Source organism: Lactuca serriola, chromosome 4, assembly GCF_051521515.1.
Source record: "Lactuca serriola cultivar US96UC23 chromosome 4, Lser_US96UC23_V15, whole genome shotgun sequence".
NCBI classification, from domain to species: domain Eukaryota; kingdom Viridiplantae; phylum Streptophyta; class Magnoliopsida; order Asterales; family Asteraceae; genus Lactuca; species Lactuca serriola.
Genome location: NC_136411.1, coordinates 108084409 through 108097372, shown reverse-complemented (window position 1 = coordinate 108097372; position 12964 = coordinate 108084409). Strand labels below are relative to the sequence as shown.

At 34.0% G+C, this 12964-nt stretch overlaps 1 long non-coding RNA gene across 1 annotated transcript; it reads right to left on the bottom strand.

The window, feature by feature from the left end:
- Positions 1–11427: 11427 nt before the first annotated feature.
- LOC145100284 (uncharacterized) lies at positions 11428–12675 on the bottom strand. Its single transcript, XR_013704948.1, has 3 exons — positions 12362–12675; positions 11923–11993; positions 11428–11827 (listed from the first exon to the last, which is right to left on the bottom strand). It is a non-coding gene; the product is annotated as an uncharacterized LOC145100284 (long non-coding RNA).
- Positions 12676–12964: the final 289 nt, after the last annotated feature.

Genomic DNA, 12964 nt, shown 5'->3' with positions numbered 1-12964 from the left:
ATCTGAGAAGAAAGGAAAATGATTTAGTATCATGTTTTATGATCATCTTAGTGAGTGTGGATTTATATCACAATTAATCCTAGAAGAACATCTTAGTGCAATTGTATGACTAAGAAGAGAATCATATATTTTTGGAAATAGTTCGATTATAGATGAGTCATACTTCATTCCAAATCAAGTTTTAGAGCCATACTATAGTAACTATGAATCATATCTTGAAACTCCTTTTCAAACTAAGAAGGTTGAAAACACCTTGAAATATGTGGATTTAAGAATGTTTTCTTACTCTAGCACATGGAGTTGTGATGTTTTCATTAATCGAGAAGCAAAAGATAAATTGAGACCTATTCTATGAAGTGTTTTCTTGCCGAAAATCCACACAAACATTTGAATATTTGTTTTAGCTTGTCAAGGAATGTTTCTTGAGAGAAAACTCATATGTCAAGAAGTCAGTGGGATTCGTATTGATCTTGAGAGTTTTAAGAGTCAATCGACAATAAACCTTTTATTTATCACTAGCATGTGGCCTGAGCTTGATAACTGATCATGTTTGGTTGACACATTCTTACTTCTGTGCACCGCTAGTTAAGTTGGTAATGCTTATGAGTTCTATATTTTTCATTTAACTACAAAAGAAAATCGCGTTGGTCAATGAAAGTGCATTGATCAATATGGGTGAGCTGCTAATGACATGGAAGTACTGGTAGGCCCTTGTGCCGCCAGAGGGCAAGGAATTTATAATAGCGAAGTTCAGACCAAGAAGGAAGGCTAAATTTTGAATTTGGTTTTGCCTTAAACCTTGTTATAAGATTGTAGGTTGTAAATGACAGATTCACATGGATAGGAATATATAAACTATAATTGTAGGTGGCAAAGGTTTCACTTTAATTCATGAGAATGATTATGAGGAAATACTTTCGCTGGTAGATTTTAAAGATTTGATAAAGATCAATATGGATATTGGTCGTGTTAATTGCATTCTTAAATTCACAATATGATTAAGACATCACTCTTCATATTTCGAATTGTAAGGAATGGAAAGGAATTGTTTGAAATTTAGAAACATATATCTATGGTTTTTGAAAGGGCTTAAACACACACATATGCTATCTAATGAAGGTATATAAGCTTAAGAAGTCTAGTTGGAGACTTATCAAAGCATTGCGTTACAAAAATCTATACTTCAGTAAGAAAGTCAAGAGTATTGATTTCTAGAAGTCCAATTGATTTCTAGGTACATGTCAAAGCTAGTGGGAGCATAATTGTTATGTTAGTATTGTATATTGACAATACTATTCCTAGGGAACGAACTTTCCAAATTGAAAATTGCACAATTTGGGAATTGTTTCGCTAAAGTAGACTTAAGGGAGAGGGCACTCATACTTCTTTTTGAATCTAAGGGTTTAGATTGTATAGTTTAATAGAACTTAGTCATAGAAATATATGAATATCATGTTGAAATGGTTCAATGTAGGAAATTCAATATATGAAAATTTTATAGCAAGAGACTGAACAAATATCAAATCCTTATGTGAGACATAATGAATCAAGTCCCATATGCTTCAAATATAGGATCTATTACATATGGTATAGTATTCACCTATTCTGATTTTTCCAATGCTTAGAGCATTTTAAGAAAAATGACTAGAAGGTTGTGACTGAAGTTGTGAAACAACTGTTAAGAACATTCTAAGGTTATACCAAAGTACTGGTTGCTTGTGAACAGTTAAAAGTATGATATTAATTTGGATGGACCATAGTGACATAATTCTGGATTGAGATGGTTTGTAATTAGAATTGATGGTCATATGGTCATATGGAAATGTTTCATAATGGGAGATAATTGAAAAGTCTGCATGTGAGTTGGAAACTTTAATGCAAAGAGAAGCGTTCAAGGAGTGTACCTTAAATTAGAAATTACATGGAATTGTTTCTAGTAACAAAGTTCCAATGAGACATTTTGTAATATCAAAGGTCCAGTCTTTGAGACATTAGAATCTTGATATCACAAGAGATTAATGCATGTTAAGTTGGAATTCCATCACATCTTGGATAGTGATATGAATTTGGAATTGTAAAATGAGCATCATTGGGATAATGTCCAGTTGATCTGTTCACAAAGGAAGGACCATAAAGAGGCATAGTATGAATGTTCATAACATGACATGGATGATGTTTAATTCAAGTCATTAGTTGATTACTCAAAACACTATACAATGAATAAAGTCATAATTATTATGGTCATTAAATAATAAAGATCATCTTAATTTAATATATTTTGATACCATAGTTAATTAGTTTATTATCATGTTTCATTTTGCATGTACCGATGAAGTAAAGGTTGTTAATAGGAATATTTTGAATAGACGATATGAGCACTTCTTTCAACAGAAGAATGAAACCCTCACCCATTTCTTCAATCATTTTAATTTCTTGGTACATGATATGTGTCGATTAAATATGCACAATACTAGAAACTCTCTCATGCTTAAGTTTCTTGATTTACTAAATGATAGTTGGGAGCATAATGTTGATGTTTTGAAGAATAGTGAAAAGATTGCAACCATGGATTTAGCCTACCTATTTGGTAATCTTCGTAATCATGAAGAAACAAAGATCTTGCGGAAGGAAATCATGCAAGATACTCATAGGGACAAATATGTAGGTTTGTATTCCAATAAGTCTCAAGAAAGTGACAGTGACTTCTCTGACGAATCTGATGGTGAAGCCCTAATTATTAAACGCTATATTAGCACGAATGACCATAAACCATCTGGGTTTAGAAGATTTCAATCTAATACTGGCTCATCAGCGTCCAAATATTTTGACGCTTAAAGGAAGACTGATGCTGAGAAGAAAGGTTTCAAGTGTTTCAACTATGGAGGTGCTGATCACTTTGCCAGAGATTGCAAATCAAAGAAAATTGTCACTGATGAAGATTATGAAGCAAAATACAAAAAGATGTTGGCCTCTCTAAAAAGGTAGAACATCGATGTCAAAGTTCTGATTGTTGAATCTGTAAATTAGGTATATGAAGAAGAATCTTCTAATGAAGATAAGGGTAAGGATAAGTTTTTGATGGCTCACACTAAAGGTCCAGTTGTTGATAAAGAAAGCGTCTCTAGCTCCTAGAAAGATGATCTTGCAAAAGTTATGAAGGAATCAAAACATATTGACTAGGATTCATCATCTTTGTATCAGGTAAACAAGTTCATTAGTTATTATGATAACGAAAAAACATGATGTTTGATTACTTGTGTTATCATCTCTCTAAGTTTAATCAAGAAAAACACTTACCGAGGGTTGAAATCGACACACCTGTGAACAACTTGTCTTACATTAAAAAAAACTCTTTCTTTAATGAAATCTAAGGTCACTAACTTATCTCTTATAAACACTGATCTTCACTAAAAAATAGATCAAGTTGAAGCATATTCTAATAAGCTTTACGGTATAATAAATACCTGGGATCATTCTCACCAAAAGCTCAATAAAATAATAAATTCTCATATTCCTGATGAGTGTGAAAAAATTCCTTGGTGGAGATATTGATGAAGCTTGTAATATTTTTAAACATATTGAGACTAAATCAATCTTCTCTTCTCCCAATGATCTCAAGGTAGATTTTAAAACTAGGTTCATTAGCCACACTCTCATAAATCAGTCTCTTGTTGATAAACACTATACTACTAACTCTGAAAGTATTATTGTGTGTACTACTCGTCTAATTACATTGGATCCTACCAGCTGTAACCCTATCTTGGACATTCCTTCTCCTACCACTGAAATGTATCTTAAATTTCCCATATCCAATGGAGAGTATCACTCCACACATAAGATACTCAGTGAGTCAACATAATGGACTGTTAGTAGTTATGACACCGAGTTTTCCCACTCCGTTGACACTGATGAACCTTTGTGCAAACCAGTGTCACAAGCTTCCTCCTCATCCTATCACTTTAACAAGAAAAACCTGTTCTAAAATTCATGATTTTCACAAAAAGGTCTCGTATTGGAAAACCAATTGTTTGAAAAATAGAAATAAAAAACATGGGATGAGGACATGTTATCGTTGTGGAGACACTTCTCATAAGATCAATGAATGTAGTTTTGATGAAAATCCCAAGAGAATTGACAATATTCATTTTAGAAATGAGAAATAGTTCAAAAAGTATAATTCTGTAAACTGTCTTTCTTCTTCATGTTATAAAATCTTTAAAAAAACCCATTGAAAAATGCGTTAGTATGTGCTAATTTGTTTCTTAGCTTTACATGGTCAAGAGCACACTTTGTATCTGGATAGTGGCTGCTCAAGGCATATGACATGATGCAAATATCTCCTGAAAGATTTTGTTGAAAAGGATGACTGTTTGGTGATGTTTGGAGACAATCACAAACAAAGGGCTATGGGATTTGGATCATTCATTGCAAGTATATGGATTTCAAGAATGTTTCTTATGTATCAGGCCTGAGATACAACCTCATTTCCTTCAGTCAACTTTTTGATGCTAGTTATAAGGTTTTCTTCAGCAAAGAGGAAGGAAATATTGTGGATTCTAGGAACTCTATCTTGCTCAATACTATCAGGAAGAATAATATTTATGTGTTTAATATCATTTCTATTTGATAAACAATTACTGCTTTGTGCTTTTAGTATGTTGCTACTTTCTTTCAAAAACTACATAAACATGAGAAATCTGCTTTAATAAAAATAAAATTCTAGCTTTTGTTTTACTAAAGACGTTTACATTGCATGCTTTTATTCCTGTTCTTGATGATCACTAGTGTTTTCTTCTCTCTTTCTCTGTTCTCAAGTCTTAGGATCATCAAATATATCTCTACTTCAAGGAATAAAATCATTTATCTCTTCTTATGTTTTGATCTACATTTTGATATGTTTGCTTGTGTTTTTGTCTCTCTTTATAGAAAGAGGTTGAGTGGTAGATGTTGGAAGGAAGAACTTCATTAATGATTATTTAATTCAAAGGATTCACAAAGTCTAGTCTTTATGAGCTCTCTAAAAAGCTGCATGTTTTCTCTCTCTTTGAATATTTCATTGTTTGACTAATTCTTTTATGTTTCATTTTCTTTTATTCTAATTTTTGTATTGTACCTATAAGTCCCTAATCTGCTTGTGTATCAATCAGATCCAATTGATGGTGCAGAATCCCAATCAATTGGATGATGTCAGATCAAATAGAAGAGAAGGAGAATAAGAAGATGATGAATCTTGAATGTATTGATTAGAATGAAGTTCCCTTACACAAGATTCACAAACTTACACACATATGCTCCTTTCTCTCTCTCTTGGCCGTACACTCCTTTTCTGTTCATCAATCCCTCCTCAACCACCTAAAAGCTATATATATACTTGGGAAATATGGGCCATAAATGGGTTAACGGCCGTAAATGGGCTTACGATCGTAAACACAACCGTAAACACTTATATGGCCGTAAACACGGAGCTGTTTATAGTCCTATACATAAAAACCCATTTGCCTAGAAAATCAAAGTATAAACCATAATTTTGACCTGTCAATCTGCCCCTTGGTTTATAGCTTTCTTTTCTTAATTGACCCAACGAGCTCCCCTAAAAAGTAGCTGACTTTTCTTGTTAATCTTCATTGGGAGATTAGATTCAGCCTTTATCTTCAAATTCTTCACAACTTTAAGATGAACTTGATGAATCTTCAATGAATGACTTCATATTGAGCACTTGAGCTTTTCTTCAGAATTTGGAATCGAACGCACATTGGGTGAGGAGGCTTGACGTACTGATTCTTGAAAGATAGCGCTTTCAGCTTGAGAATCTTCAGAGAGAATGTCAGAGAGAACAAATCTTCTGGATCACTTCAGCATGTTTAAGATAGCTGTAGACTGATTAAGGAGGCTTCAATGCAATCCGTCACATAGTCTTCAATTTCAGCTTCACCTTGCTTCTAGGGTTGAAGGATTGAATGTTGAAAGAATAATCTTCATTTCTTGCTCTTTCGAATGAGAATTCTTCGATGCTAACGGATGAAGCTTTGGCTCAAAAATCTCGATACAGTCTCCACGAGTTTCATCTACACCTGAAATCACTTTTCAAGAGAAAACAAAACTAAAAGAAAACTTAGCACACAAATTAAGACAGAAAAAAATATTTTTGGATTTTTGATTTTCTGAATAAGAAATAAAACAAAAATAAATAAATAAAATTTTTTTATTTTTTATTTTTTATTTTATTTTATTCTTTATTTATTAGTTTTTTTGGATTTTTAATTTTCTGATTTTTGTTTGTTTTTTGAATTTTTCTGATATTTGTTTGATTTTTGATTTTTTTTTAATTCTCCCCCTAAATTTGTGCATAGAGAAAAACTATGAACAAATTTAACAAAAACAAAAATATTTGGGATCAAAGTTGTGAGACAGCTTGAACTTGTTTATCAATACCTTCACCTTCAAGAATAGATCTGGTCAATTGCCGGTATTAGGATCCACTTAAACACGAAGGATATCGATAAACTTTTCTAAGTAAACTATTTTGCTGACGACGACCACAAGTATTGTTGTCCACTTAAATTAAGCAGCGAGTTCTACAGACAACCTCTAAATGGTTCAATTTTAGTTGCACTAGAACGTGTTCCCCACTTCCCGATATACCCTGGTTATCAAGAACTTCCTAAGGACTCCTTACTTTAGGTGAGTAAACAATTATTAAGGAGGAAGTCAGATTTAGAGATAGATGCATGTGTTGTGTCCCAGGTCGGATCTATATCAATCACGCAGAGGGGACAACATATGACTAACAGGGATAGAGATATTTAGAGGTAGAATGGTGCATATACTGTGTTCCAGGTCGGATATATTTCAATCACGCAAAGGAAACAACATATGGCTAACAGATAGAAAGAATTTCATAGATAAGGAGGTGCGTAGAAATAGAGTTGCATATGTTGCAATCCAGGTCGGATCTTCCGATCACACAGAGGAGGCAACATATGACTGACACATAGAAAGAAAATAATTTCCTACAGACCTACTTTATTAGAACCCCCCGGCCGCCCTATCAGGACCAGAATTAAGGACATAAGTCTGCACATCAAGGAAAATTTGAACCATTGTTCTAGATGCGTATTAATTTAGTGTATCTTGTAGGTTCCCGTGTTTATCTCACTGCTCAATCTACCTGAGCGTCGTATGGTCAGTCCAAACAATCCTATCTAAATCCACACTTTCAAATCCTTCGTGCCTACCAGCACATTGATCACAGAGTTTAGACAATTCAGATTTAGTCTTTTACACATGTTTTAGACCGCCCGTTATCACTTTCTTGATATCACTTCCCAACAGACACCTACGAAAGAAAAAAAAACTATAAAAAATTGTCTTTAAAACGAATCTGATAAACTCAGGAGTATAGAGAAGAAAACTCAAACCGTAAGTCACCAATTGAATTTGCATCCAGAAGGTCTGATAACAACACGCACAATCTCAGCACAGATCCGAAAATTCTTCATGTCGTTAAGCACAAACCCCATGAGTGACTCATTCCTTTCTTTGCTTCCTGTAAAGGACACATACTCTCAAACAAAATTCTGAGTGTTGTAAAGTTGAGAGATGCCTCCTATCATGTGCCTGGAACAGCCACTACCAACAAACCGAAGTCTGATGATATGCCTCCATAGCTCCTCCGACACAGAGCGGGATCAGTTTGTAACGCCTGTTGATTTGGGCTAGTCAATTTAGATATAATAGGGGTCGAAAATGACTTTTCGACAAAAGATTATTTAGAATAAATAATCTTAACCAAGTTGTAGAATATGTCTCAAGGGTTCCGTACATATAAAGAGCGCCGAAATCCGAGTTATAACGAAGAAGTTATGACCTGTCGAAGTTTCGCGACGGAACCGACACGACACCGGGAAGACGTAAATAGTGAATTTATGATAGAGAGACTTTTAGCCTTATTAATAAAATGAAAGTCGTAGAATATGTTAACTTGAGAACGTCCATAAAAAGAACGCCCAAATCTGACTTCGTATGAGGAAGTTATGATTTTTCGAAGTTTCGACTTAGCGATGTACAACCCAAAGTTCGACTATTAGATCGAGCGGTTTTTAGCCAACACAACCTAAATGAGAATCGAAGTTCTCGTTATTAGTAGCGTAACGATAAAAAGACAGACGAAAATGGACATCGGATGAGAAGTTATGAGATTTTAACGGACCAATCTTGTCCCGGTCTGTTAAAAATATAACTTTAAAAATAATGTCAAAATTAGCCGACGGAGTTTAAACGAAAGTTGTAGAGTACGTCTCCACCTACGTGTGGATATAAATAACATCAAAAACGGAGTTCGTATGAACGAGTTACAAATTATAATAGCATATTTACGTATTAAAATAAAATATAAATCATATATACGTACACACACACACACACACACACACATATATATATATATATATATATATATATATATATATATATATATATATATATATCATTAGAAAGGTATCGACGATGCGGTCATTATAAGACTAATGTTGAGTTATTTCGACATTAGTTTAGTACAAATATCGTTAAATTTATTTAAAATAGTAATATAAAGGGGTGTTTAGTTGTTTATATAACTATGAGATCATTAAGTAATTATGGAGGGTAGTTTTTGAAAATTCAATTGGTATAAATAAGAGCCTCTAGCTCTCATATTTCCTGCACAATTCTTTTGATTCAAGAGTCTTTTTCTTCTTATCCCCCCCAAGCATTTCGGTCCCTCGTGATTCGACTTCTGTTTCTGTAGTTTTAGTATAGTAAGGTGAGCGCTGAAGCGCTGCACGAATCTTTCTTAGAAAGATTCAGTGACGAAGTTCTGCCCCTGCAGAGCCCGACTCCTAGCTAAAATCCCATTGTAAGTAAGTTATGCTTATCCTATTTTAAATATTGTTTATATTTAAAATTAGTATTATTATTATGAACTTATAATGAATATTTAAACTATTATTACGACTTATATAAGTGTCGTTATAATATCTTTTTAACTACTTGCGGTATGGAGAATCTAGTTTAAAGGGCCGCATAGGGTTGTTGGATTTCAGAAGTGCTATATGCCAAAATGGTCCCGCCCTCCGGTGTTTTATGTCTGGCCCATGTCTGTACATAGTGGTTGGAAAGTATTGTTTAAACGCTTATATAATAATAATAATAATAAGACTAATAATTAGTCACGATAAATATTAGACTAAAATCCAGTGGTAATAATACTAGGTTTCGTCAAAGAAAATTATTTTAAAGTAAACGAAGCGCTGTCCGAGTACCGAGTCACCACCGTATCAAGTGAGTGCATAGTTACTTTCATCTTACACATAGATATGAAGTATTTTATATAAACTACGTGCTATGTGTTCATATTATCTGAATACTTGCTGTCTATGCTGGATGATCGATTTTATACATGTTTTAAATGATTTAAACTGTATATGTATTTTATATCTACGGTAATCTTGGGGTAAAACATGGATAGATGTAATATGAGTTGGATGATGAGTTGAGAGGTGTTATAGACCACGAGGTGAGGGTGAGGGGTGGACGATGTGAGAAGCCTTTTCCCAAACGATGGCCCCGTCATTCTGCAGAGTATGGATGACAACCACAGACTATTCTAGACAGTCCAATGGAACATTATCAGGCTCGCAACCTGTAAGTGTTGTGAACGATGTGTTCACTCGGTGTACTCTAAACCTTGGTGACCATGCAGACTTGGTGCCTAAACCCTGGTGATCATGCACACTTGATTCCTAAACCTTGGTGATCATGCAGACTTGATGCCTAAACCCTGACGACCATGCAGACTTAGTACCCGTTATGTAAACCATGGCAACGATGGACTTCATGCCAATTCCTTAGGATGATCCTTAGGAATGAATAAACGAGAGATAGCTGATTCTTAGGGTAGATCCTTAAGAATAAAGAAGATAATGGGAATGGGTAGTTGGGTTGATTACTTAATTGTTTAAACATAATAATTATATTATTGTGGGTTGAAAACCCTATGTACTCACCAGGTTTCCCAACCTGACCCACTCAGTTTATTTATATCACAGGTGTCGATATGAACTTACATTACACTGAGAGATTAAGGAGATATAAATCACTAGTGATAATGAACGTAAGTTATGTTTATGTTTATGTTTCTATATTGACGATGACATCCCAAATGTTTTAAAATGAATAAAAATACATTTCTTCAGAAAAGCTTTGATAACGTATTTATCATGTTTTACTGGGAACAAATTCCGCAATATTTTTATTAAAAAATGGTACTCTGATTTTTATCAAGTATAAACAAAATCGGTCTTTTCTGGCCGTGAAAACGGGGATGTCATAGTTGGTATCAGAGCATTAGTTTAAGCGAACTAGGAATTTGTAGGAAAATTTCTAGACTTAAACTTAGAATGTTAAGCGATGATTGTGAGATGAGTGTCTCCTATATTTTAGACACAAGCACTAGTTTATTTTAGGAAAGATGTCTAAAATGTTTTATGTGCTAAATTTTTTATATTATAGCTCTAAAGATGCCTTATATGCTATTATTTGTTTGGATCTATGGTCTGTTGCCGACAGGATCTGGAAATTTTATGTGTTCTGATTTCTAAACGTTTGATTACGGTATTAGAACTGACATATAACTTTTCGGTGTGACAAGGAGATCTATACGTCTATCGTAAATAAAATCTTCCCTATCTTAAAATTCTTTCCCTTGGTACACCGAACGTCTGCTTGGGTGTACAAAACGTCATGGTGAAGACACACTAGGAAATATCCAAGGAAGATGACAACCTGAGCCTAAGAATGTGATGGGTCATGCATCGGTCGTTGCGCCTGCACCCGAACCTATCACAATGGCAGAAGTTCAGGAAGTGATGCGAACCATGATAGACTGAGAAAATAGAGGAAATGAGATGGCTTACGATAGTGAATGATACCTATTGGAAGATATCATAAGAGAGGTATCTTGCCTTTAGAATACATCTGATAAAATAGCAGTACGTATAGAGAAGTACGGTACATCTAAATGTACACATTTGATTGGCGGGATGATAGAACGATTGGTGTAATTCCTAAAGTTTTCCTATCATCTGGAATTTCCATCACCAACCGATTTGAAGCAAAATTGATGATTGAAGATACGCATGGAAGAAGTCCTAGTAGAGTCTAGGGAAATTTTTATGATTATTTGGACACACTCGTATGTGTTAAATTGTTTTGTAATTTTAGGACTTGGGGACTGCGAGACAATACTTGGGACGAGTATGAGTAGGTGTCAGGGCCGGTCCATTCGTTTTTCATGCCCTGGGCAAAGTAATAAAATAATGCCCTTATGTTTATACATTGAGTACACTATAAAAAACATGTATATAAATTATAAGATACAACTCAGCAAATCTTATAATCCAATAAAATTCATATATCTACAAGTAAAAACATATAAATACTGTATTCAACAACATATAATTGGTTTTTATCACTTTTTCCTTCTTTAGATGTGATAATGCCTTTTCTTACAAGGTTACACATTGCTTTACTCAAAGCTATTCAACTAATCAGGAAAAATAAAATACATTCTACTATAAATACAAATAAAAAAACTAAACTATGAATCTTTCATAATTTACCCTTGTTATTTCAAAAACCAGAAAAATGAAACCTATAATCAATGCAATTGAAATCACACAATGTGAACTTCTTTCCTAATTTGCCCCTTTGTTTGAAAACAAAAAACAATCTGACCAAAGTTTATGTGTTTTTCCACTTTCAAGATGTAAAGTATCATTTGAGAAGCAAACTGATCTGGAAAAAAGAAGCATAGAATTAGAAATAGGGATCCATTTAAAAAAACTATTATCTAATAACAACAAATAATAATGGAATAATATATACCTGCTGCCTCTGGATATTTAAAATAATCTTGAGTTCAAAACTCAATAAAAAAAAATTATACGGTATACCTCCTGCATCATAGAAACTAACATAAAAATTCAAAAAGAAACTGTAGAAATTTACACATAACACAACAAAAGTAATACTTTGCAAACCACAAAAATCATACCTTAATAAACTCCGGGTTCGGTCTCAAATACCGAAATACAAGAAATTGAAACTGTAAACACTTGATTTCGAAATAAAAAATTGAACACAAATTCGAACTCCTGCAGTCATACTCCTAAAGCAAACCACAAAAATACAAAATCAACCTCCTGAAGCGAATGGTTGTAATCAAAACACTTAAATATGAAATCAAATATGTATATTTCAAAGAAAACAGATATATTTTGAACAAATTGGGAATCAGAAATAGGAGAAAAGAGAAAATAATTACCTCGTTAACCGGAGGCTTTGAACGGACGGACTCCAACTCATACAAAAAGCCAAATCAGGAATCATAAATACGAGAATAAGAGAAAGCAGAAAGCATAAATTGAATTTGAAAGAAATCGATTTAAAGCAATCGACTCCTCGATATTCTACGAGTTCATTTTTCTATACGTCAATTGGGAATCAACCAATCACAAATGCCAATCACATCTCCAGTTTCGCGCCCACCATGCGCTTGCATCGTTGTGTAGAGAGAAATAAAATCGGTACTTAGGGGTATTTTTTTGTCAAACCCATACAACTGTATTACTAACCGGACTAAATGATGCCCCCTAATATTTGATGCCCTGGGCCTTAGCCCATCTCGCCCATGTATCGGGCCGGCCCTGGTAGGTGTGAAAGGTAGTAGATGCATATACTACCGGAAGCACAAGACTCACGCTTGGATCGGGGAAAGTCACAAGGTTACCAAGAAGCTAGTAATTGATTCTGTTTTGTTCATGTATGTCGTTACCATCGTTTCGGTAATGACTAAGAAGATGATTGTTATTCTGACCCAAGTGGTCATATCAATTTGAGTCCGACTTCGCTGAGTATGTTATGTGGT